The following is a 24,708-nucleotide window of genomic DNA, read 5'->3' on the forward strand; positions in this document are numbered from 1 at the left end:
TACCTGCAGTACCCGGTATTCCCTGGTGGTCTCCCAACCAGGTACTGACCTGGCCCACAGTGCTTGGCTTCCAAGATCAGACGAGTTTGGGCATACTCTGTATGGTTTGACCGCAGGTAGATATATCACACCTGATGACACCAGGGACCTTGTGTTGTGGACTCTGAGAGAAATCCCAAAAGTTTCTTGTAGAAATCCAAAGTTTCTTGTAGGATTATTGATTGCTCCCAAATCAAGAAACCAGAGATGCCTGGTATTCTCTGATGGTCTCCCAGACCTGGTACTGAAATGGCCCACTTGGTCTTGGCTTCAAAAAATCTGATGAAGTGAGGCCTCTTTCGTGTTGTAGACCTTGGGTGGATAAATCACATCTAATAATTGCTGGAAGTCCTATAGAAACCAAGACAGTAGGGGGCTATAATCTGGAGGTGTGTGATGGGGCTCCCCAGCTTTGTAGAAGTCCTGAAGGAATGATGGTGTGACCCTGCTGTGATATAGGTGAGGTATAAAGGAAAAAGGGGAGAGATATAGAAAAAGTATCAGAAAGAAAAAGAGGGAGGAAAAGGGGGATCAGGTTTTGTTTCTCACCACTTCTGCTTTTTAATCATCTGCCTGGGCATCGAATGAAAAAATGAGAGGGTGGTGAGAGACAACACTGATACCGAAGAAAGATAGGGAAACACTTCTACTGTCCTGTTTTATAATATGATGGTGCTCTGTTTACATATTGCCTTGCAGAGCCACCCAAATTGTTTAAACAGAATGAGAGGGTGTTCCAGAAATTTCATATGATTTGAAAAAGTGTTGCTTTATAGGAAAATACTCAGGTAATAATCTGTGGTGAATCACGTGTTTGATCCAAAATAATTAGATAATAATCTCTGATAAATCACGTGCAATCCACAACTGCTCAAAACAGTCCGCAACCTATTTCAAATTCGCAGTGTATCCAAAAATCCCCTATTAAGAACCATAAAATTGGTAATTGGTAGGTATTAACAAATTAATAGTATATCCTGGACAATGATGCGGCTTGTTGAAAAATGTAGTATATTCCCATTATTAAACATATTTCCCTGGTTAATGTAAGAGATGTGTATATCTCCCTATTACTGATAAATTTATCAAAAAGGATGTATCAAAAAAATATATATATACATGTGATCCCACAAGTGGTTAATGAAGCTGTCAATGAATGAAACAAAAAACAGATTACCAGGGAAAACTGAGTCCGATGTAAAGTCAGGAATGCCCAGAGACCTACTATTCAGTGGAGGAGTAGAATACCCCCACAGGTCGCTGGATGCCGCTCCTGAACGTCCTAAGTGGATGCTGGGGACTCCGTAAGGACCATGGGGAATAGCGGCTCCGCAGGAGACTGGGCACAAAAGTAAAGCTTTAGAACTACCTGGTGTGCACTGGCTCCTCCCCCTATGACCCTCCTCCAAGCCCCAGTTAGATTTTTTTGCCCGAACGAGAAGGGTGCACACTAGGTGGCTCTCCTGAGCTGCTTAGTGAAAAGTTTAGTTTTAGGTTTTTTATTTTCAGTGAGACCTGCTGGCAACAGGCTCACTGCATCGAGGGACTAAGGGGAGAAGAAGCGAACTCACCTGCGTGCAGAGTGGATTGGGCTTCTTAGGCTACTGGACATTAGCTCCAGAGGGACGATCACAGGCCCAGCCATGGATGGGTCCCAGAGCCGCGCCGCCGGCCCCCTTACAGAGCCAGAAGACAGAAGAGGTCCGGAAAATCGGCGGCAGAAGACGTCCTGTCTTCAACAAGGTAGCGCACAGCACTGCAGCTGTGCGCCATTGCTCTCAGCACACTTCACACTCCGGTCACTGAGGGTGCAGGGCGCTGGGGGGGGGGGCGCCCTGAGACGCAATAAAAACACCTTGGATGGCAAAAAATGCATCACATATAGCTCCTGGGCTATATGGATGAATTTAACCCCTGCCAGAATACATAGAAAAACGGGAGATAAGGCCGCCGATAAGGGGGCGGAGCCTATCTCCTTAGCACACTGGCGCCATTTTCCCTCACAGCTCCGTTGGAGGGAAGCTCCCTGGCTCTCCCCTGCAGTCACTACACTACAGAAAGGGTTAAAAAAAGAGAGGGGGGCACTAATTACGCGCAGTATTAAAAGATACAGCAGCTATAAGGGGAAAAACACTTATATAAGGTTATCCCTGTATATATATATAGCGCTCTGGTGTGTGCTGGCAAACTCTCCCTCTGTCTCCCCAAAGGGCTAGTGGGGTCCTGTCCTCTATCAGAGCATTCCCTGTGTGTGTGCTGTATGTCGGTACGTTTGTGTCGACATGTATGAGGAGAAAAATGATGAGGAGACGGAGCAGATTGCCTGTAATAGTGATGTCACCCCCTAGGGGGTCGACACCTGAGTGGATGAACTGTTGGAAGGAATTACGTGACAGTGTCAGCTCTGTATAAAAGACAGTGGTTGACATGAGACAGCCGGCTACTCAGCTTGTGCCTGTCCAGACGTCTCATAGGCCGTCAGGGGCTCTAAAACGCCCGTTACCTCAGATGGCAGATATAGACGCCGACACGGATACTGACTCCAGTGTCGACGGTGAAGAGACAAATGTGACTTCCAGTAGGGCCACACGTTACATGATTGAGGCAATGAAAAATGTTTTACACATTTCTGATAATACGAGTACCACCAAAAAGGGGTATTATGTTCGGTGAGGAAAAACTACCTGTAGTTTTCCTGAATCTGAGAAATTAAATGAGGTGTGTGATGAAGCGTGGGTTTCCCCTGATAACAACTGATAATTTCTAAAATGTTATTGGCATTATATCCTTTCCCGCCAGAGGTTAGGGTGCGTTGGGAAACACCCCCTAGGGTGGATAAAGCGCTCACACGCTTGTAAGAATAAGGGCTCTACCCTCTCCTGAGATGGCCGCCCTTAAGGTTCCTGCTGATAGAAAGCAGGAGGGTATCCTAAAATGTATTTACACACATACTGGTGTTATACTGCGACCAGCAATCGCCTCAGCCTGGATGTGCAGTGCTGGGTTGGCGTGGTCGGATTCCCTGACTGAAAATATTGATATATCATTGCCTATAGAGCATTTAATAGATGCATTTCTATATATGCGTGATGCACAGCGGAATATTTGCCGACTGGCATCAAGTCTAAGTGCGTTGTCCATTTCTGCCAGTAGAGGGTTATGGACACGACAATGGTCAGGTGATGCGGATTCCAAACGGCATTTGGAAGTATTGCCTTATTAAGGGGAGGAGTTATTTGGGGTCGGTCTTTCAGACCTGGTGGCCACGGCAACAGCTGGGAAATCCACGTTTGTACCCCAGGTCGCCTCTCAACATAAGAAGACGCCGTATTATCAGGCGCAGTCTTTTCGTGGGCAAGCGGGCGAAAGGTTCCTCATTTCTGCCCCGTGACAGAGGGAGAGGAAAAAGGCTGCAGAAATCAGCCAGTTCCCAGGAACAGAAGCCCTCTCCCGCCTCTGCCAAGCCCTCAGTATGACGCTGGGGCTTTACAAGCAGAACCAGGCACGGTGGGGGCCCGTCTCAATGAATTTCAGCGCGCAGTGGGCTCACTCGCAAGTAGACCCCTGGATCCTTCAGGTGATATCTCAGGGGTACAAATTGGAATTCGAGACGTCTCCCCCTCGCCGTTTCCTAAAGTCGGCTTTACCGATGTCTCCTTCTGACAGGGAGGCAGTTTTGGAAGCCATTCACAAGCTGTATTCCCAGCAGGTGATAATCAAGATACCCCTCCTGCAACAGGGAACGGGGTATTATTCCACACGGTTGTGGTACCGAAGCCAGACGGCTCGGTGAGACCGATTCTAAATCTAAAATCTTGAACACTTACATACGGAGGTTCAAATTCAAGATTGAGTCACTCAGAGCAGTGATTGCGAACCTGGAAGAAGGGGACTACATGATGTCTCGGGACATCAAGGATGCTTACCTTCATGTCCCAATTTACCCTTCTCACCAAGGGTACCTCAGGTTTATGGTACAGAACTGTCACTATCAGTTTCAGACGCTGCCGTATGGATGGTCCACGGCACCCCGGGTCTTTACCAAGGTAATGGCCGAAATGATACTCCTTCGAAGGAAGGGAATTTTAGTTATCCCTTACTTGGACGATTCCCTGATAAGGGTAAGATCCAGGGAACACTTGGAGGTCGGTGTAGCACTATCTCAGGTAGTGTTGCGGCAGCACGATTGGATTCTCAATATTCCAAAATCGCAGCTGATTCCGACGACTCGTCATCTGTTCCTAGGGATGATCCTGGACACAGTCCAGAAAAAGGTGTTTCTCCCGGAGGAGAAAGTCAGGGAGTTATCCGAGCTAGTCGGGAACCTCCTATAACCGAGCCAAGTCTCAGTACATCAATGAAATGGTTCTGGGAAAAATGGTGGCTTCCTATGAAGCAATCCCATTCGGCAGATTCCACGCAAGAACTTTCCAGTGGGACCAGCTAGACAAATGGTCCGGGTCGCATCTTCAAATGCATCAGCGGATAACCCTGGCACCAAGCACAAGGGTGTCTCTCCTGTGGTGGTTGCAGAGTGCTCATCTTCTAGAGGGCCGCACATTCAGGACTGGGTCCTGGTGACCACGGATGCCAGCCTGCGAGGCTGGGGAGCAGTCACACAGGGAAGGAATTTCCAGAGCTTATGATCAAGCCTGGAGACATCACTTCACATAAATATCCTGAAGCTAAGGGCCATTTACAATGCTCTAAGCTCAGCAAGACCTCTGCTTCAAGGTCACCCGGAGTTGATCCATTCGGACAACATCACGGCAGTCACCCACGTAAACAGACAGGGTGACACAAGAAGCAGGAGGGCAATGGCAGAAGCTGCAAGGATTCTTCGCTGGGCGAAAAATCATGTGATAGCACTGTCAGCAATATTCATTCCGGGAGTGGACATCTGGGAAGCAGACTTCCTCAGCAGATACGACCTCCACCCGGGAGAGTGGGGACTTCACCCAGAAGTCTTCCACATGTTTATAAAACTCGACAAGTATTGCGCCAGGTCAAGGGACCCTCAGGCAATAGCTGTAGACGCTCTGGTAACACAGTGGGTGTACCGGTCAGTGTATGTGTTCCCTCCTCTGCCTCTCATACCCAAGGTACTGAGAATTATAAGATGGAGAGGAGTAAGCACTATATTCGTGGTTCCGAATTGGCCAAGATGGACTTGGTAACCGGAACTTCAAGAGATGCTCACGAAAGATCCGTGGCCTCTGCCTCTAAGAAGGGACCTGCTCCAGCAAGGACCCTGTCTGTTCCAAGACTTACCGCGGCTGCGTTTGACGGCATGGCGGTTGAATGCCGGATCCTGAAGGAGAAAGGCATTCCGGATGAAGTCATTCCTATCCTGATCAAAGCCAGGAAAGATATAACCGCAAAACATTACCACCGCATTTGGCGAAAATATGTTGCGTGGTGCGAGGCCAGTAAGGCCCCGACGGAGGAATTTTCAACTAGGTCGATTCCTACATTTCCTGCAAACAGGAGTGTCTATGGGCCTGAAATGGGGGTCCATTAAGGTTCAAATTTCGGCCCTGTCAATTTTCTTCCAAAAAGAACTAGCTTCAGTCCCTGAAGTTCAGACGTTGTGAAAGGGGTACTGTATATACAGCCTCCTTTTGTGCCTCCAGTGGCACCTTGGGATCTAAATGTAGTTTTTGGGTTCCAAAAGTCACATTGGTTTGAACCACTTAAATATGTGGAGTTAAAATATCTCACATGGAAAGTGGTCATGCTGTTGGCCCTGGCCTGGGCCAGGTGCGTGTCAAAATTGGCGGCTTTATCCTGTAAAAGCCCTCATCTGATTTTCCATTCGGACAGGGCGGAATTGAGGACTTGTCCTCAGTTTCTCCCTAAGGTGGTTTTCAGCGTTTCACCTGAATCAACCTATTGTGGTGCCTGCGGCTACTAGGGACTTGGAGGACTCCAAGTTGCTAGACGTTGTCAGAGCCCTGGAAATATAGGTTTCCAGGACGGCTGGAGTCAGAAAATCTGACTCGTTGTTTATTCTGTATGCGCCCAACAAGCTGGGTGCTCCTGCTTCTAAGCAGACTATTGCTCGTTGGATTTGTAGTACAATTCAGCTTGCACATTCTGTGGCAGGCCTGCCACAGCCAAAATCTGTAAAAGCCCATTCCACAAGGAAGGTGGGCTTATCTTGGGCGGCTGCCCGAGGGGTCTCGGCTTTACAACTTTGCCGAGCAGCTACTTGGTCAGGAGCAAATACGTTTGTAAAATTCTACAAATTTGATACCCTGGCTGAGGAGGACCTGGAGTTCTCTCATTTGGTGCTGCAGAGTCATCCGCACTCTCCCGCCCGTTTGGGAGCTTTGGTATAAACCCCATGGTCCTTACGGAGTCCCCAGCATCCACTTAGGACGTTAGAGAAAATAAGAATTTACTTACCGATAATTCTATTTCTCGTAGTCCGTAGTGGATGCTGGGCGCCCATCCCAAGTGCGGATTGTCTGCAATACTGGTACATAGTTATTGTTACCAAAAAAATCGGGTTATTGCTGTAGTGAGCCATCTTTTCTAGAGGCTCCTCTGTTATCATGCTGTTAACTGGGTTTAGATCACAAGTTATATGGTGTGATTGGTGTGGCTGGTATGAGTCTTACCCGGGATTCAAAATCCTTCCTTATTGTGTACGCTCGTCCGGGCACAGTATCCTAACTGAGGCTTGGAGGAGGGTCATAGGGGGAGGAGCCAGTGCACACCAGGTAGTTCTAAAGCTTTACTTTTGTGCCCAGTCTCCTGCGGAGCCGCTATTCCCCATGGTCCTTACGGAGTCCCCAGCATCCACTACGGACTACGAGAAATAGAATTATCGGTAAGTAAATTCTTATTTTTCCTATAAAGCAACACTTTTTCAAATCATATGAAATTTCTGGAACACCCTCTCATTCTGTTTAAACAATTTGGGTGGCTCTGCAAGGCAATATGTAAACAGAGCACCATCATGTTATAAAACAGGACAGTAGAAGTGTTTCCCTATCTTTCTTCAGTATCAGTGTTGTCTCTCACCACCCTCTCATTTTTTCATTCGATGCCCAGGCAGATGATTAAAAGTCAGAAGTGGTGAGCAACAAAACCTGATCCCCTTTTTCCTCCCTCTTTTTCTTTCTGATACTTTTTCTATATCTCCCCCCTTTTTCCTTTATACCTCACCTATATCACAGCAGGATCACACCATCAGTATATCTGTAACTTCAGCCATGCACAGCTGTGCATGTCAGCTGTGCGTTCCAATACTCAAAGCGTTCCTTCTCTAAGCGTCTTGAAAATGAACAGTTAAAAAAACAGTTCCTGCATTGGACTGAACTTAACCATCTTCCTTTTTCTTCTCATCCTCAGGTATGTTCATATCTCCCCATGTAATCTGGCTATTGCTATCTGCACCTATGCAAAACATCCATATTCCAAATGTATGTTCATATCTCCCCATGTAATCTGGCTATTGCTATCTGCACCTATGCAAAACATCCATATTCCAAATGTATGTTCATATCTCCCCATGTAATCTGGCTATTGCTATCTGCACCTATGCAAAACATCCATTTTCCAAATGTATGTTCATATCTCCCCATGTAATCTGGCTATTGCTATCTGCACCTATGCAAAACATCCATATTCCAAATGTATGTTCATATCTCCCCATGTAATCTGGCTATTGCTATCTGCACCTATGCAAAACATCCATATTCCAAATGTATGTTCAAATCATTTGTTAGACAGTTTTGTGATTTTTGCTTTGGTTTGTAATGTAAAATACCTGCGTTTCAAAGCTTGGTCAGTGCCGCATATTTAATTAAGGCTCACTGGGCTGGTGTTTGTTTAGTCAATCACTGTGTAATGTAACACCTTTGATTAGTGGAACATTTGCCTCAGCTGTAGTTGGGTCAATTTCCCATAGTATATCTGTAACTTCAACCATGCACAGCTGTGCATGTCAGCTGTGCGTTCCAATACTCAAAGCGTTCCTTCTCTAAGCGTCTTGAAAATGAACAGTTAAAAAAACAGTTCCTGCATTGGACTGAACTTAACCATCTTCCTTTTTCTTCTCATCCTCAGGTATGTTCATATCTCCCCATGTAATCTGGCTATTGCTATCTGCACCTATGCAAAACATCCATATTCCAAATGTATGTTCATATCTCCCCATGTAATCTGGCTATTGCTATCTGCACCTATGCAAAACATCCATATTCCAAATGTATGTTCATATCTCCCCATGTAATCTGGCTATTGCTATCTGCACCTATGCAAAACATCCATATTCCAAATGTATGTTCATATCTCCCCATGTAATCTGGCTATTGCTATCTGCACCTATGCAAAACATCCATATTCCAAATGTATGTTCATATCTCCCCATGTAATCTGGCTATTGCTATCTGCACCTATGCAAAACATCCATATTCCAAATGTATGTTCAAATCATTTGTTAGACAGTTTTGTGATTTTTGCTTTTGTTTGTAATGTAAAATACCTGCGTTTCAAAGCTTGGTCAGTGCCGCATATTTAATTAAGGCTCACTGGGCTGGTGTTTGTTTAGTCAATCACTGTGTAATGTAACACCTTTGATTAGTGGAACATTTGCCTCAGCTGTAGTTGGGTCAATTTCCCATAGTATATCTGTAACTTCAACCATGCACAGCTGTGCATGTCAGCTGTGCGTTCCAATACTCAAAGCGTTCCTTCTCTAAGCGTCTTGAAAATGAACAGTTAAAAAAACAGTTCCTGCATTGGACTGAACTTAACCATCTTCCTTTTTCTTCTCATCCTCAGGTATGTTCATATCTCCCCATGTAATCTGGCTATTGCTATCTGCACCTATGCAAAACATCCATATTCCAAATGTATGTTCATATCTCCCCATGTAATCTGGCTATTGCTATCTGCACCTATGCAAAACATCCATATTCCAAATGTATGTTCATATCTCCCCATGTAATCTGGCTATTGCTATCTGCACCTATGCAAAACATCCATATTCCAAATGTATGTTCATATCTCCCCATGTAATCTGGCTATTGCTATCTGCACCTATGCAAAACATGCATATTCCAAATGTATGTTCATATCTCCCCATGTAATCTGGCTATTGCTATCTGCACCTATGCAAAACATCCATATTCCAAATGTATGTTCATATCTCCCCATGTAATCTGGCTATTGCTATCTGCACCTATGCAAAACATCCATATTCCAAATGTATGTTCAAATCATTTGTTAGACAGTTTTGTGATTTTTGCTTTTGTTTGTAATGTAAAATACCTGCGTTTCAAAGCTTGGTCAGTGCCGCATATTTAATTAAGGCTCACTGGGCTGGTGTTTGTTTAGTCAATCACTGTGTAATGTAACACCTTTGATTAGTGGAACATTTGCCTCAGCTGTAGTTGGGTCAATTTCCCATAGTATATCTGTAACTTCAACCATGCACAGCTGTGCATGTCAGCTGTGCGTTCCAATACTCAAAGCGTTCCTTCTCTAAGCGTCTTGAAAATGAACAGTTAAAAAAACAGTTCCTGCATTGGACTGAACTTAACCATCTTCCTTTTTCTTCTCATCCTCAGGTATGTTCATATCTCCCCATGTAATCTGGCTATTGCTATCTGCACCTATGCAAAACATCCATATTCCAAATGTATGTTCATATCTCCCCATGTAATCTGGCTATTGCTATCTGCACCTATGCAAAACATCCATATTCCAAATGTATGTTCATATCTCCCCATGTAATCTGGCTATTGCTATCTGCACCTATGCAAAACATCCATATTCCAAATGTATGTTCAAATCATTTGTTAGACAGTTTTGTGATTTTTGCTTTTGTTTGTAATGTAAAATACCTGCGTTTCAAAGCTTGGCCAGTGCCGCATATTTAATTAAGGCTCACTGGGCTGGTGTTTGTTTAGTCAATCACTGTGTAATGTAACACCTTTGATTAGTGGAACATTTGCCTCAGCTGTAGTTGGGTCAATTTCCCATAGTATATCTGTAACTTCAACCATGCACAGCTGTGCATGTCAGCTGTGCGTTCCAATACTCAAAGCGTTCCTTCTCTAAGCGTCTTGAAAATGAACAGTTAAAAAAACAGTTCCTGCATTGGACTGAACTTAACCATCTTCCTTTTTCTTCTCATCCTCAGGTATGTTCATATCTCCCCATGTAATCTGGCTATTGCTATCTGCACCTATGCAAAACATCCATATTCCAAATGTATGTTCATATCTCCCCATGTAATCTGGCTATTGCTATCTGCACCTATGCAAAACATCCATATTCCAAATGTATGTTCAAATCATTTGTTAGACAGTTTTGTGATTTTTGCTTTTGTTTGTAATGTAAAATACCTGCGTTTCAAAGCTTGGTCAGTGCCGCATATTTAATTAAGGCTCACTGGGCTGGTGTTTGTTTAGTCAATCACTGTGTAATGTAACACCTTTGATTAGTGGAACATTTGCCTCAGCTGTAGTTGGGTCAATTTCCCATAGTATATCTGTAACTTCAACCATGCACAGCTGTGCATGTCAGCTGTGCGTTCCAATACTCAAAGCGTTCCTTCTCTAAGCGTCTTGAAAATGAACAGTTAAAAAAACAGTTCCTGCATTGGACTGAACTTAACCATCTTCCTTTTTCTTCTCATCCTCAGGTATGTTCATATCTCCCCATGTAATCTGGCTATTGCTATCTGCACCTATGCAAAACATCCATATTCCAAATGTATGTTCATATCTCCCCATGTAATCTGGCTATTGCTATCTGCACCTATGCAAAACATCCATATTCCAAATGTATGTTCATATCTCCCCATGTAATCTGGCTATTGCTATCTGCACCTATGCAAAACATCCATATTCCAAATGTATGTTCATATCTCCCCATGTAATCTGGCTATTGCTATCTGCACCTATGCAAAACATCCATTTTCCAAATGTATGTTCATATCTCCCCATGTAATCTGGCTATTGCTATCTGCACCTATGCAAAACATCCATATTCCAAATGTATGTTCATATCTCCCCATGTAATCTGGCTATTGCTATCTGCACCTATGCAAAACATCCATATTCCAAATGTATGTTCAAATCATTTGTTAGACAGTTTTGTGATTTTTGCTTTTGTTTGTAATGTAAAATACCTGCGTTTCAAAGCTTGGTCAGTGCCGCATATTTAATTAAGGCTCACTGGGCTGGTGTTTGTTTAGTCAATCACTGTGTAATGTAACACCTTTGATTAGTGGAACATTTGCCTCAGCTGTAGTTGGGTCAATTTCCCATAGTATATCTGTAACTTCAACCATGCACAGCTGTGCATGTCAGCTGTGCGTTCCAATACTCAAAGCGTTCCTTCTCTAAGCGTCTTGAAAATGAACAGTTAAAAAAACAGTTCCTGCATTGGACTGAACTTAACCATCTTCCTTTTTCTTCTCATCCTCAGGTATGTTCATATCTCCCCATGTAATCTGGCTATTGCTATCTGCACCTATGCAAAACATCCATATTCCAAATGTATGTTCATATCTCCCCATGTAATCTGGCTATTGCTATCTGCACCTATGCAAAACATCCATATTCCAAATGTATGTTCATATCTCCCCATGTAATCTGGCTATTGCTATCTGCACCTATGCAAAACATCCATATTCCAAATGTATGTTCAAATCATTTGTTAGACAGTTTTGTGATTTTTGCTTTTGTTTGTAATGTAAAATACCTGCGTTTCAAAGCTTGGTCAGTGCCGCATATTTAATTAAGGCTCACTGGGCTGGTGTTTGTTTAGTCAATCACTGTGTAATGTAACACCTTTGATTAGTGGAACATTTGCCTCAGCTGTAGTTGGGTCAATTTCCCATAGTATATCTGTAACTTCAACCATGCACAGCTGTGCATGTCAGCTGTGCGTTCCAATACTCAAAGCGTTCCTTCTCTAAGCGTCTTGAAAATGAACAGTTAAAAAAACAGTTCCTGCATTGGACTGAACTTAACCATCTTCCTTTTTCTTCTCATCCTCAGGTATGTTCATATCTCCCCATGTAATCTGGCTATTGCTATCTGCACCTATGCAAAACATCCATATTCCAAATGTATGTTCATATCTCCCCATGTAATCTGGCTATTGCTATCTGCACCTATGCAAAACATCCATATTCCAAATGTATGTTCATATCTCCCCATGTAATCTGGCTATTGCTATCTGCACCTATGCAAAACATCCATATTCCAAATGTATGTTCATATCTCCCCATGTAATCTGGCTATTGCTATCTGCACCTATGCAAAACATCCATATTCCAAATGTATGTTCAAATCATTTGTTAGACAGTTTTGTGATTTTTGCTTTTGTTTGTAATGTAAAATACCTGCGTTTCAAAGCTTGGTCAGTGCCGCATATTTAATTAAGGCTCACTGGGCTGGTGTTTGTTTAGTCAATCACTGTGTAATGTAACACCTTTGATTAGTGGAACATTTGCCTCAGCTGTAGTTGGGTCAATTTCCCATAGTATATCTGTAACTTCAACCATGCACAGCTGTGCATGTCAGCTGTGCGTTCCAATACTCAAAGCGTTCCTTCTCTAAGCGTCTTGAAAATGAACAGTTAAAAAAACAGTTCCTGCATTGGACTGAACTTAACCATCTTCCTTTTTCTTCTCATCCTCAGGTATGTTCATATCTCCCCATGTAATCTGGCTATTGCTATCTGCACCTATGCAAAACATCCATATTCCAAATGTATGTTCATATCTCCCCATGTAATCTGGCTATTGCTATCTGCACCTATGCAAAACATCCATATTCCAAATGTATGTTCATATCTCCCCATGTAATCTGGCTATTGCTATCTGCACCTATGCAAAACATCCATATTCCAAATGTATGTTCAAATCATTTGTTAGACAGTTTTGTGATTTTTGCTTTTGTTTGTAATGTAAAATACCTGCGTTTCAAAGCTTGGTCAGTGCCGCATATTTAATTAAGGCTCACTGGGCTGGTGTTTGTTTAGTCAATCACTGTGTAATGTAACACCTTTGATTAGTGGAACATTTGCCTCAGCTGTAGTTGGGTCAATTTCCCATAGTATATCTGTAACTTCAACCATGCACAGCTGTGCATGTCAGCTGTGCGTTCCAATACTCAAAGCGTTCCTTCTCTAAGCGTCTTGAAAATGAACAGTTAAAAAAACAGTTCCTGCATTGGACTGAACTTAACCATCTTCCTTTTTCTTCTCATCCTCAGGTATGTTCATATCTCCCCATGTAATCTGGCTATTGCTATCTGCACCTATGCAAAACATCCATATTCCAAATGTATGTTCATATCTCCCCATGTAATCTGGCTATTGCTATCTGCACCTATGCAAAACATCCATATTCCAAATGTATGTTCATATCTCCCCATGTAATCTGGCTATTGCTATCTGCACCTATGCAAAACATCCATATTCCAAATGTATGTTCATATCTCCCCATGTAATCTGGCTATTGCTATCTGCACCTATGCAAAACATCCATATTCCAAATGTATGTTCAAATCATTTGTTAGACAGTTTTGTGATTTTTGCTTTTGTTTGTAATGTAAAATACCTGCGTTTCAAAGCTTGGTCAGTGCCGCATATTTAATTAAGGCTCACTGGGCTGGTGTTTGTTTAGTCAATCACTGTGTAATGTAACACCTTTGATTAGTGGAACATTTGATTCAGCTGTAGTTGGGTCAATTTCCCATAGTATATCTGTAACTTCAACCATGCACAGCTGTGCATGTCAGCTGTGCGTTCCAATACTCAAAGCGTTCCTTCTCTAAGCGTCTTGAAAATGAACAGTTAAAAAAACAGTTCCTGCATTGGACTGAACTTAACCATCTTCCTTTTTCTTCTCATCCTCAGGTATGTTCATATCTCCCCATGTAATCTGGCTATTGCTATCTGCACCTATGCAAAACATCCATATTCCAAATGTATGTTCATATCTCCCCATGTAATCTGGCTATTGCTATCTGCACCTATGCAAAACATCCATATTCCAAATGTATGTTCATATCTCCCCATGTAATCTGGCTATTGCTATCTGCACCTATGCAAAACATCCATATTCCAAATGTATGTTCAAATCATTTGTTAGACAGTTTTGTGATTTTTGCTTTTGTTTGTAATGTAAAATACCTGCGTTTCAAAGCTTGGTCAGTGCCGCATATTTAATTAAGGCTCACTGGGCTGGTGTTTGTTTAGTCAATCACTGTGTAATGTAACACCTTTGATTAGTGGAACATTTGCCTCAGCTGTAGTTGGGTCAATTTCCCATAGTATATCTGTAACTTCAACCATGCAAAGCTGTGCATGTCAGCTGTGCGTTCCAATACTCAAAGCGTTCCTTCTCTAAGCGTCTTGAAAATGAACAGTTAAAAAAACAGTTCCTGCATTGGACTGAACTTAACCATCTTCCTTTTTCTTCTCATCCTCAGGTATGTTCATATCTCCCCATGTAATCTGGCTATTGCTATCTGCACCTATGCAAAACATCCATATTCCAAATGTATGTTCATATCTCCCCATGTAATCTGGCTATTGCTATCTGCACCTATGCAAAACATCCATATTCCAAATGTATGTTCATATCTCCCCATGTAATCTGGCTATTGCTATCTGCACCTATGCAAAACATCCATATTCCAAATGTATGTTCATATCTCCCCATGTAATCTGGCTATTGCTATCTGCACCTATGCAAAACATCCATATTCCAAATGTATGTTCAAATCATTTGTTAGACAGTTTTGTGATTTTTGCTTTTGTTTGTAATGTAAAATACCTGCGTTTCAAAGCTTGGTCAGTGCCGCATATTTAATTAAGGCTCACTGGGCTGGTGTTTGTTTAGTCAATCACTGTGTAATGTAACACCTTTGATTAGTGGAACATTTGCCTCAGCTGTAGTTGGGTCAATTTCCCATAGTATATCTGTAACTTCAACCATGCACAGCTGTGCATGTCAGCTGTGCGTTCCAATACTCAAAGCGTTCCTTCTCTAAGCGTCTTGAAAATGAACAGTTAAAAAAACAGTTCCTGCATTGGACTGAACTTAACCATCTTCCTTTTTCTTCTCATCCTCAGGTATGTTCATATCTCCCCATGTAATCTGGCTATTGCTATCTGCACCTATGCAAAACATCCATATTCCAAATGTATGTTCATATCTCCCCATGTAATCTGGCTATTGCTATCTGCACCTATGCAAAACATCCATATTCCAAATGTATGTTCATATCTCCCCATGTAATCTGGCTATTGCTATCTGCACCTATGCAAAACATCCATATTCCAAATGTATGTTCATATCTCCCCATGTAATCTGGCTATTGCTATCTGCACCTATGCAAAACATCCATATTCCAAATGTATGTTCATATCTCCCCATGTAATCTGGCTATTGCTATCTGCACCTATGCAAAACATCCATATTCCAAATGTATGTTCATATCTCCCCATGTAATCTGGCTATTGCTATCTGCACCTATGCAAAACATCCATATTCCAAATGTATGTTCAAATCATTTGTTAGACAGTTTTGTGATTTTTTGCTTTTGTTTGTAATGTAAAATACCTGCGTTTCAAAGCTTGGTCAGTGCCGCATATTTAATTAAGGCTCACTGGGCTGGTGTTTGTTTAGTCAATCACTGTGTAATGTAACACCTTTGATTAGTGGAACATTTGCCTCAGCTGTAGTTGGGTCAATTTCCCATAGTATATCTGTAACTTCAACCATGCACAGCTGTGCATGTCAGCTGTGCGTTCCAATACTCAAAGCGTTCCTTCTCTAAGCGTCTTGAAAATGAACAGTTAAAAAAACAGTTCCTGCATTGGACTGAACTTAACCATCTTCCTTTTTCTTCTCATCCTCAGGTATGTTCATATCTCCCCATGTAATCTGGCTATTGCTATCTGCACCTATGCAAAACATCCATATTCCAAATGTATGTTCATATCTCCCCATGTAATCTGGCTATTGCTATCTGCACCTATGCAAAACATCCATATTCCAAATGTATGTTCATATCTCCCCATGTAATCTGGCTATTGCTATCTGCACCTATGCAAAACATCCATATTCCAAATGTATGTTCATATCTCCCCATGTAATCTGGCTATTGCTATCTGCACCTATGCAAAACATCCATATTCCAAATGTATGTTCATATCTCCCCATGTAATCTGGCTATTGCTATCTGCACCTATGCAAAACATCCATATTCCAAATGTATGTTCATATCTCCCCATGTAATCTGGCTATTGCTATCTGCACCTATGCAAAACATCCATATTCCAAATGTATGTTCAAATCATTTGTTAGACAGTTTTGTGATTTTTGCTTTTGTTTGTAATGTAAAATACCTGCGTTTCAAAGCTTGGTCAGTGCCGCATATTTAATTAAGGCTCACTGGGCTGGTGTTTGTTTAGTCAATCACTGTGTAATGTAACACCTTTGATTAGTGGAACATTTGCCTCAGCTGTAGTTGGGTCAATTTCCCATAGTATATCTGTAACTTCAACCATGCACAGCTGTGCATGTCAGCTGTGCGTTCCAATACTCAAAGCGTTCCTTCTCTAAGCGTCTTGAAAATGAACAGTTAAAAAAACAGTTCCTGCATTGGACTGAACTTAACCATCTTCCTTTTTCTTCTCATCCTCAGGTATGTTCATATCTCCCCATGTAATCTGGCTATTGCTATCTGCACCTATGCAAAACATCCATATTCCAAATGTATGTTCATATCTCCCCATGTAATCTGGCTATTGCTATCTGCACCTATGCAAAACATCCATATTCCAAATGTATGTTCAAATCATTTGTTAGACAGTTTTGTGATTTTTGCTTTGGTTTGTAATGTAAAATACCTGCGTTTCAAAGCTTGGTCAGTGCCGCATATTTAATTAAGGCTCACTGGGCTGGTGTTTGTTTAGTCAATCACTGTGTAATGTAACACCTTTGATTAGTGGAACATTTGCCTCAGCTGTAGTTGGGTCAATTTCCCATAGTATATCTGTAACTTCAACCATGCACAGCTGTGCATGTCAGCTGTGCGTTCCAATACTCAAAGCGTTCCTTCTCTAAGCGTCTTGAAAATGAACAGTTAAAAAAACAGTTCAACAAACATTAAACAGCATCAAGAAAGAAATCTGGAACATTATGTGGCCTCTCCTCACCTCTGCCATGAGAACACCAGGACCAATGCCTACTACTTCTGTGTCCAAGAACATCATGACTGCCCCCGGGACTACCCCTCAAGCTCAGCAGGGAACTGAGGGACGTGCGCATCAGGACCAGACTTTGCTGGGTCAGTTCCATTGGACATTAGTGTGCACCCCACATTCTCACACCCACCCGCACTGCTCTCATGAGACCAGGACATTTATCTTTTTCACAAAATAATGTTAGTACAGTTTTTTCCTGCAAATGTGTCTTTCTCTTCTCTTTCTTCTTACACTGTACTTCCACCCCACTGTGTGCTATTCCCGTAATGTATACCTCCATTGGTTGCACACCCTGCCAGCAGTAACCTATGCAGTGCGCCCCACATGGCTGCCTTGGATGGTTCCCCTGTGGGCGGGGTGTGCTTCATTTGGATCTTTCCATGCAGGGTATAGCATACTCCTACACACGTGTCAGTTCTGCCATACATGCATTTGGCCCCTGTATGGCTCATCTCCCACTGTGTAACCGTGTAGTGCACCCAACATGGCTGCCTTATCTGGTGCGCTTGTGGATGGGATGAAAAATGCGTGGACCTGATGTTTTTATTGGAACCCTACTCTGAACTTAAGGACTCTGCAATCTCCCCATTTTGTGTTCTCTTCTAGGGGTGGACTATTCCACCGTGGGTAATCCTATGCAGTGTGCCTAAGATGGCTGCCGCACCTGGTGCCTTGTGATGGTGGAATACACAACCCCTGGAGGTTATTACTCAAAATGCCTACACCAATCATGCACCAATCATTCTTTCTGTGTCTTTGTCTGTGTGGTTTATCTTTTGATGTAATGCTTAAATCTTCTGTATTATGTGCATTGTGTGAGTTCTAGTTGGTGCCGCGGATGGCTGCCTCGGTGCTGCTCTGCCAAGCAGCCTTTGTGTTTAGTCTTAAATGTATAATATGTCTACTGTACAGTTGCATATGTGATGTATGAACTCATATGTGTAATGTTTGTAATGTATGCTACGTTTCTCTGACGTCCTAGTGGATGCTGGGAACTCCGTAAGGACCATGGGGAATAGCGGCTCCGCAGGAGACAGGGCACATCTAAAGAAAGCTTTAGGATCACCTGGTGTGCACTGGCTCCTCCCCCTATGACCCTCCTCCAAGCCTCAGTTAGATTTTCTGTGCCCGACGAGAAGGGTGCACACTAGGGGCTCTCCTGAGCTCTTTGTGAAAGTTTTAGTTTAGGTTTATTATTTTCAGTGAGACCTGCTGGCAACAGGCTCACTGCATCGAGGGACTAAGGGGAGAAGAAGCGAACTCACCTGCGTGCAGAGTGGATTGGGCTTCTTAGGCTACTGGACATTAGCTCCAGAGGGACGATCACAGGTTCAGCCTGGATGGGTCACCGGAGCCGCGCCGCCGGCCCCCTTACAGAGCCAGAAGAGCGAAGATGTCCGGAAAAATCGGCGGCAGAAGACTTTCCTGTCTTCAGATAAAGGTAGGCGCACAGCACCGCAGCTGTGCGCCATTGCTCTCAGCACACTTCACACTCCGGTCACTGAGGGTGCAGGGCGCTGGGGGGGCAGCGCCCTGAGACGCAATAAATCGTTAGAAAACCTTTTATGGCTAAAATAAATGCATCACATATAACTCCTGGGCTATATGGATGCATTTAACCCCTGCCAAAACACACAAGAAAACGGATGATAAGGACGCCGAGAAAGGGGCGGAGCCTATCTCCTCAGCACACTGGCGCCATTTTCCCTCACAGCTCAGTTGGAGGGAAGCTCCCTGGCTCTCCCCTGCAGTCACTACACTACAGAAAGGGGTTAAAAAAGAGAGGGGGGCACAAATTAGGCGCAGTATAAACAATACAGCAGCTATAAAGGGAAAAACACTTATATAAGGTTATCCCTGTATATATATAGCGCTCTGGTGTGTGCTGGCAAACTCTCCCTCTGTCTCCCCAAAGGGCTAGTGGGGTCCTGTCCTCTATCAGAGCATTCCCTGTGTGTGTGCTGTGTGTCGGTACGTTTGTGTCGACATGTATGAGGAGAAAAATGATGAGGAGACGGAGTAGAGTGTCTGTAATAGTGTTGTCACCCCCTGGGGGGTCGACACCTGAGTGGATGTACTGTGGAAATTGCGTGACAGTGTCAGCTTTGTATAAAAGACAGTGGTTGACATGAGACAGCCGGCTACTCAGCTTGTGCATGTCCAGACGTCTCATATAGGGGCTCTAAAGCGCCCGTTACCTCAGATACAGACGCCGACACGGATACTGACTCCTGTGTCGACGGTGAAGAGACAACCGTGATTTCCAAATAGGGCCACACATTGCATGATTGAGGCAATGAAAAAAGTTTACACTTTTCTGATAATATGAATACCACCAAAAAAAAGGGGTATTATGTTGGTGAGGAAAAACTTCCTGTAGTTTTCCGGAATCTGAGAAATAAAATGCGTGGGTTTCCCCCCGATAACAATTGATCATTTCTAAAAAGTTATTGGCAGTATACCTTTTTCCCGCCAGAGGTTAGGGTGCGTTGGGAAACACCCCCTAGGGGGGATAAGGCGCTCACACGCTTGTAAGAACAAGGGCTCTACCCTCTCTTGAGATGGCCGCCCTTAAGGATCCTGCTGATAGAAAGCAGGAGGGTATCCTAAAATGTATTTACACACATACTGGTGTTATACTGCGACCAGCAATCGCCTCAGCCTGGATGTGCAGTGCTGGGTTGGCGTGGTCGGATTCCCTGACTGGAAATATGATATCCTAGATAAGGACAGTATATTATTGCCTATAGAGCAATTAAAAGATGCATTTCTATATATGCATGATGCACAGCGGAATATTTGCCGACTGGCATCAAGTATAAGTGCGTTGTCCAATTATACCAGTAAAGTGGTCAGGTGATGCGGATTCCAAACGGCATTTGGAAGTATTGCCTTAAAAGATGTACCCCAGGTCGCCTCTCAAAATAAGACGCCGTATTATCAGGCGCAGGCCTGGTTGGCAAGCGGACAAAAGGGTTCCTCTTTTCTGCTCGTGACAGAGGGAGAGGAAAATGGCTGCAGAGATCAGCCAGTTCCAAGGAACAGAAACTCTTTTCCGCCTCTGCCAAGCCCTCAGTATGACGCTAGGGCTTTACAAGTTCAGGCACGGTGGGGTCCCGTTCTCAATGAATTTCAGTGCGCAGTGGGCTCACTCGCAAGTAGACCCCTGGATCCTTCTGGTAATATTTCAGGGGTACAAATTGGAATTCGAGACGTATCCCCCTCGCCGTTTCCAAAGGTCTGTTTTACCGACGTCTCCCGCTGACAGGGAGGCAGTTTTGGAAACCATTCACAAGCTGTATTCCCAGCAGGTGATAATCAAGGTACCCCTCCTGCAACAGGGAACGGGGTATTATTCCACACTATTGTGGTACCGAAGCCAGACGGCTCGGTGAGACCGATTTTAAAATCTAAAATCTAAAATCTTTGAACACTTGCATACAGAGGTTCAAATTCAAAATTGAGTCACTCAGAGCAGTGATTGCAAACCTGGAAGAAGGGGACTACATGATGTCTCGGGACATCAAGGATGCTTACCTTCATGTCAAAATTTACCCTTCTCACCAAGGGTATTTCAGGTTATGGTACAGAACTGTCACTATCAGTTCGGACGCTGCCGTAGGGATGGTCCACGGCACCCCGGGTCTTTACTGAAGTAATGACCGTAATGATGATATTCCTTCGAAGGAAGGGAATTTTAGTTATCCGTTACTTGGACGATTCCCTGATAAGGGTAAGATCCAGGGAACAGTTGGAGATCGGTGTAGCACTATATCAGGTAGTGTTGCGGCAGCACGATTGGATTCTCAATATTCCAAAATCGCAGCTGGTTCCGACGACTTGTCTTCTGTTCCTAGGGATGATCCTGGACACAGTCCAGAAAGAAGGTGTTTCTCCCGGAGGAGAAAGCCAGGGAGTTATCCGAGCTAGTCAGGAACCTCCTAAAACCGAACCAAGTCTCAGTGCATCAATACACAAGGGTTCTGGGTAAAAATGGTGGCTTCCTACGAAGCAATCCCATTCGGCAGATTCCACGCAAGACTTTCCAGTGGAACCTACTGGACAAATGGTCCGGGTCGCATCTTCAGATGCTTCAGCGGATAACCCTGTCACCGGGGACAAGGGTATCCCTCCTGTGGTGGTTGCAGAGTGCTCATCTTCTAGAGGGCCGCAGATTCGGCATTCGGGACTGGGTCCTGGTGGCCACGGATGCCAGCCTGCGAGGCTGGGGAGCAGTCACACAGGGAAGGAATTTCCAGGGCTTATGGTCAAGCCTGGAGACATCTCTTCATATAAACATTCTGGAACTAAGGGCCATTTACAATGCCCTAAGTCAAGCAAAACCCCTGCTTCAGGGTCAGGCGGTATTGATCCAATCGGACAACATGACGTCAGTCGCCCACGTAAACAGACAGGGCGGCACGGGAAGCAGGGGGGCAATGGCAGAAGCTGCAAGGATTCTTCGCTGGGCGGAGAATCATGTGATAGCACTGTCAGCAGTGTTCATTCCGGGAGTGGACAACTGGGAAGCAGACTTCCTCAGCAGACACGACCTTCACCCGGGAGAGTGGGGACTTCACCCAGAAGTCTTCCACCTGATTGTAAACCGTTGGGAAAAACCAAAGGTGGACATAATGGCGTCCCGTCTAAACAAAAAACTAGACAGATATTGCGCCAGGTCAGGGGACCCTCAGGCAATAGCGGTGGACGCTCTGGTAACACCGTGGGTGTACCAGTCAGTGTATGTGTTCCCTCCTCTGCCTCTCATACCAAAAGTACTGAGAATCATAAGAAGGAGAGGAGTAAGAACTATACTCGTGGTTCCGGATTGGCCAAGAAGGACTTGGTATCCGGAACTTCAAGAGATGCTCACGGACGAACCGTGGCCTCTACCTCTAAGAAAGGACCTGCTCCAGCAGGGGCCTTGTCTGTTCCAAGACTTACCGCGGCTGCGTTTGACGGCTTGGCGGTTGAACGCCGGATCCTGAAGGAAAAAGGCATTCCAGATGAAGTCATCCCTACCCTGGTCAAGGCCAGGAAGGACGTAACCGCAAAACATTATCACCGCATTTGGCGAAAATATGTTGCGTGGTGGGAGGCCAAGAAGGCCCTACAGAGGAATTTCAACTGGGTCGTTTCCTCCATTTCCTGCAAACAGGACTGTCTATGGGCCTAAAATTAGGGTCCATTAAGGTTCAAATTTCGGCCCTGTCGATTTTCTTCCAAAAGGAACTGGCTTCAGTGCCTGAAGTTCAGACATTTGTAAAAGGGGTACTGCATATACAGCCTCCTTTTGTGCCTCCAGTGGCACCTTGGGATCTCAATGTTGTGTTGAGTTTCCTAAAGTCACATTGGTTTGAACCACTCACCACTGTGGACTTAAAATATCTCACATGGAAGGTGACGATGCTGTTAGCCCTGGCTTCAGCCAGGCGTGTGTCAGAACTGGCGGCTTTATCATATAAAAGCCCTTATTTAATATTTCATTCTGACAGGGCAGAATTGAGGACTTGTCCTCAATTTCTACCTAAGGTGGTTTCTGCATTTCACATGAAGCAACCTATTGTGGTACCTGCGGCTACTAAGGACTTGGAGGATTCCAAGTTGCTTGACGTGGTCAGGGCCCTGAAAATATATGTTTCCAGGACGGCTGGAGTCAGAAAATCTGACTCGCTGTTTATCCTGTATGCACCCAACAAACTGGGTGCTCCTGCTTCTAAGCAGACGATTGCTCGTTGGATTTGTAGTACAATTCAGCTTGCACATTCTGTGGCAGGCCTGCCACAGCCAAAAATCTTAAAATGCCCACTCCACAAGGAAGGTGGGCTCATCTTGGGCAGCTGCCCGAGGGGTCTCGGCTTTACAACTTTGCCGAGCAGTTACTTGGTCAGGAGCAAATACGTTTGTAAACTTCTACAAATTTGATACCCTGGCTGAGGAGGACCTGGAGTTCTCTCATTCGGTGCTGCAGAGTCATCCGCACTCTCCCGCCCGTTTGGGAGCTTTGGTATAATCCCCATGGTCCTTACGGAGTTCCCAGCATCCACTAGGACGTTAGAGAAAATAAGAATTTACTTACCGATAATTCTATTTCTCGTAGTCCGTAGTGGATGCTGGGCGCCCATCCCAAGTGCGGATTGTCTGCAATACTGGTACATAATTATTGTTACCAAAAAATTCGGGTTATTGTTGTAGTGAGCCATCTTTTATAGAGGCTTCTCTATTATCATGCTGTTAACTGGGTTCAGATCACAAGTTGTACAGTGTGATTGGTGTGGCTGGTATGAGTCTTACCCGGGATTCAAAATCCTTCCTTATTGTGTACGCTCGTCCGGGCACAGTATCCTAACTGAGGCTTGGAGGAGGGTCATAGGGGGAGGAGCCAGTGCACACCAGGTGATCCTAAAGCTTTCTTTAGATGTGCCCTGTCTCCTGCGGAGCCGCTATTCCCCATGGTCCTTACGGAGTTCCCAGCATCCACTACGGACTACGAGAAATAGAATTATCGGTAAGTAAATTCTTATTTTTTTCCTCCATGTTGCTGCTTGGCGATGCATTGTACCACAAAGAATTCCTAGTGTACGTGAGTACACCTGGCCAATAAAGCTGATTCTGATTCTGATCATTCCTTCAGGACTTCTACAAACCTGGGGAGCCCCATCACACACCTCCAGATTATAGCCCCCTACTGTCTTGGTTTCTATAGGACTTCCAGCAATTATTAGATGTGATTTATCCACCCAAGGTCTACAACACGGAAGAGGCCTCACTTCATCAGATTTTTTGAAGCCAAGACCAAGTGGGCCATTTCAGTACCAGGTCTGGGAGACCATCAGAGAATACCAGGCATCACTGGTTTCTTGATTTGGGAGCATTTAATAATCCTACAAGAAACTTTGGATTTCTACAAGAAACTTTTGGGATTTCTCTCAGAGTCCACAACACAAGGTTCCTGGTGTCATTAGGTGTGATATATCTACCTGCGGTCAAACCATACTGAGTATGCCCAACCTCATCTGATCTTGGAAGCCAAGCACTGTGGGCCAGGTCAGTACCTGGTTGGGAGACCACCAGGGAATACCGGGTACTGCAGGTATTTTTATCCGAACCAAGGACACAGGACCTAGAACCACTCATAATTTCATATCCATATTTTTGTGTAATTTATATCCAGTCAGGTATTAGGGTGGAGCCCGGTACATATCATACTGTAGATTTTTCTTCTTCCTGGTATATCCCTATTATAGGTTATACTGTCACAATTTCAGGAAGAAGACATTATACATACATATAAAATATATATAATTTTCAATATTGGAGACACATACATATTTTTGTTCACAGAGCCATTAAGCCAAACTTAGATTACATCATGTGATGTTTACCTGGATTGATAATGTTATCTTTAATTGTTAGTAT

The 24,708-nt window shown here is 44.0% G+C and overlaps 2 pseudogenes; one reads left to right on the forward strand and one right to left on the reverse strand.

The window, feature by feature from the left end:
• LOC135052172 (5S ribosomal RNA) lies at positions 1 to 118 on the reverse strand (annotated as a pseudogene).
• Positions 119 to 24,267: 24,149 nt separating this feature from the next.
• On the forward strand, positions 24,268 to 24,385 carry LOC135051730 (5S ribosomal RNA; annotated as a pseudogene).
• The last annotated feature ends 323 nt before the right edge of the window (positions 24,386 to 24,708 follow it).

This window comes from Pseudophryne corroboree, chromosome 2, assembly GCF_028390025.1.
Source record: "Pseudophryne corroboree isolate aPseCor3 chromosome 2, aPseCor3.hap2, whole genome shotgun sequence".
Lineage (NCBI taxonomy): Eukaryota > Metazoa > Chordata > Amphibia > Anura > Myobatrachidae > Pseudophryne > Pseudophryne corroboree.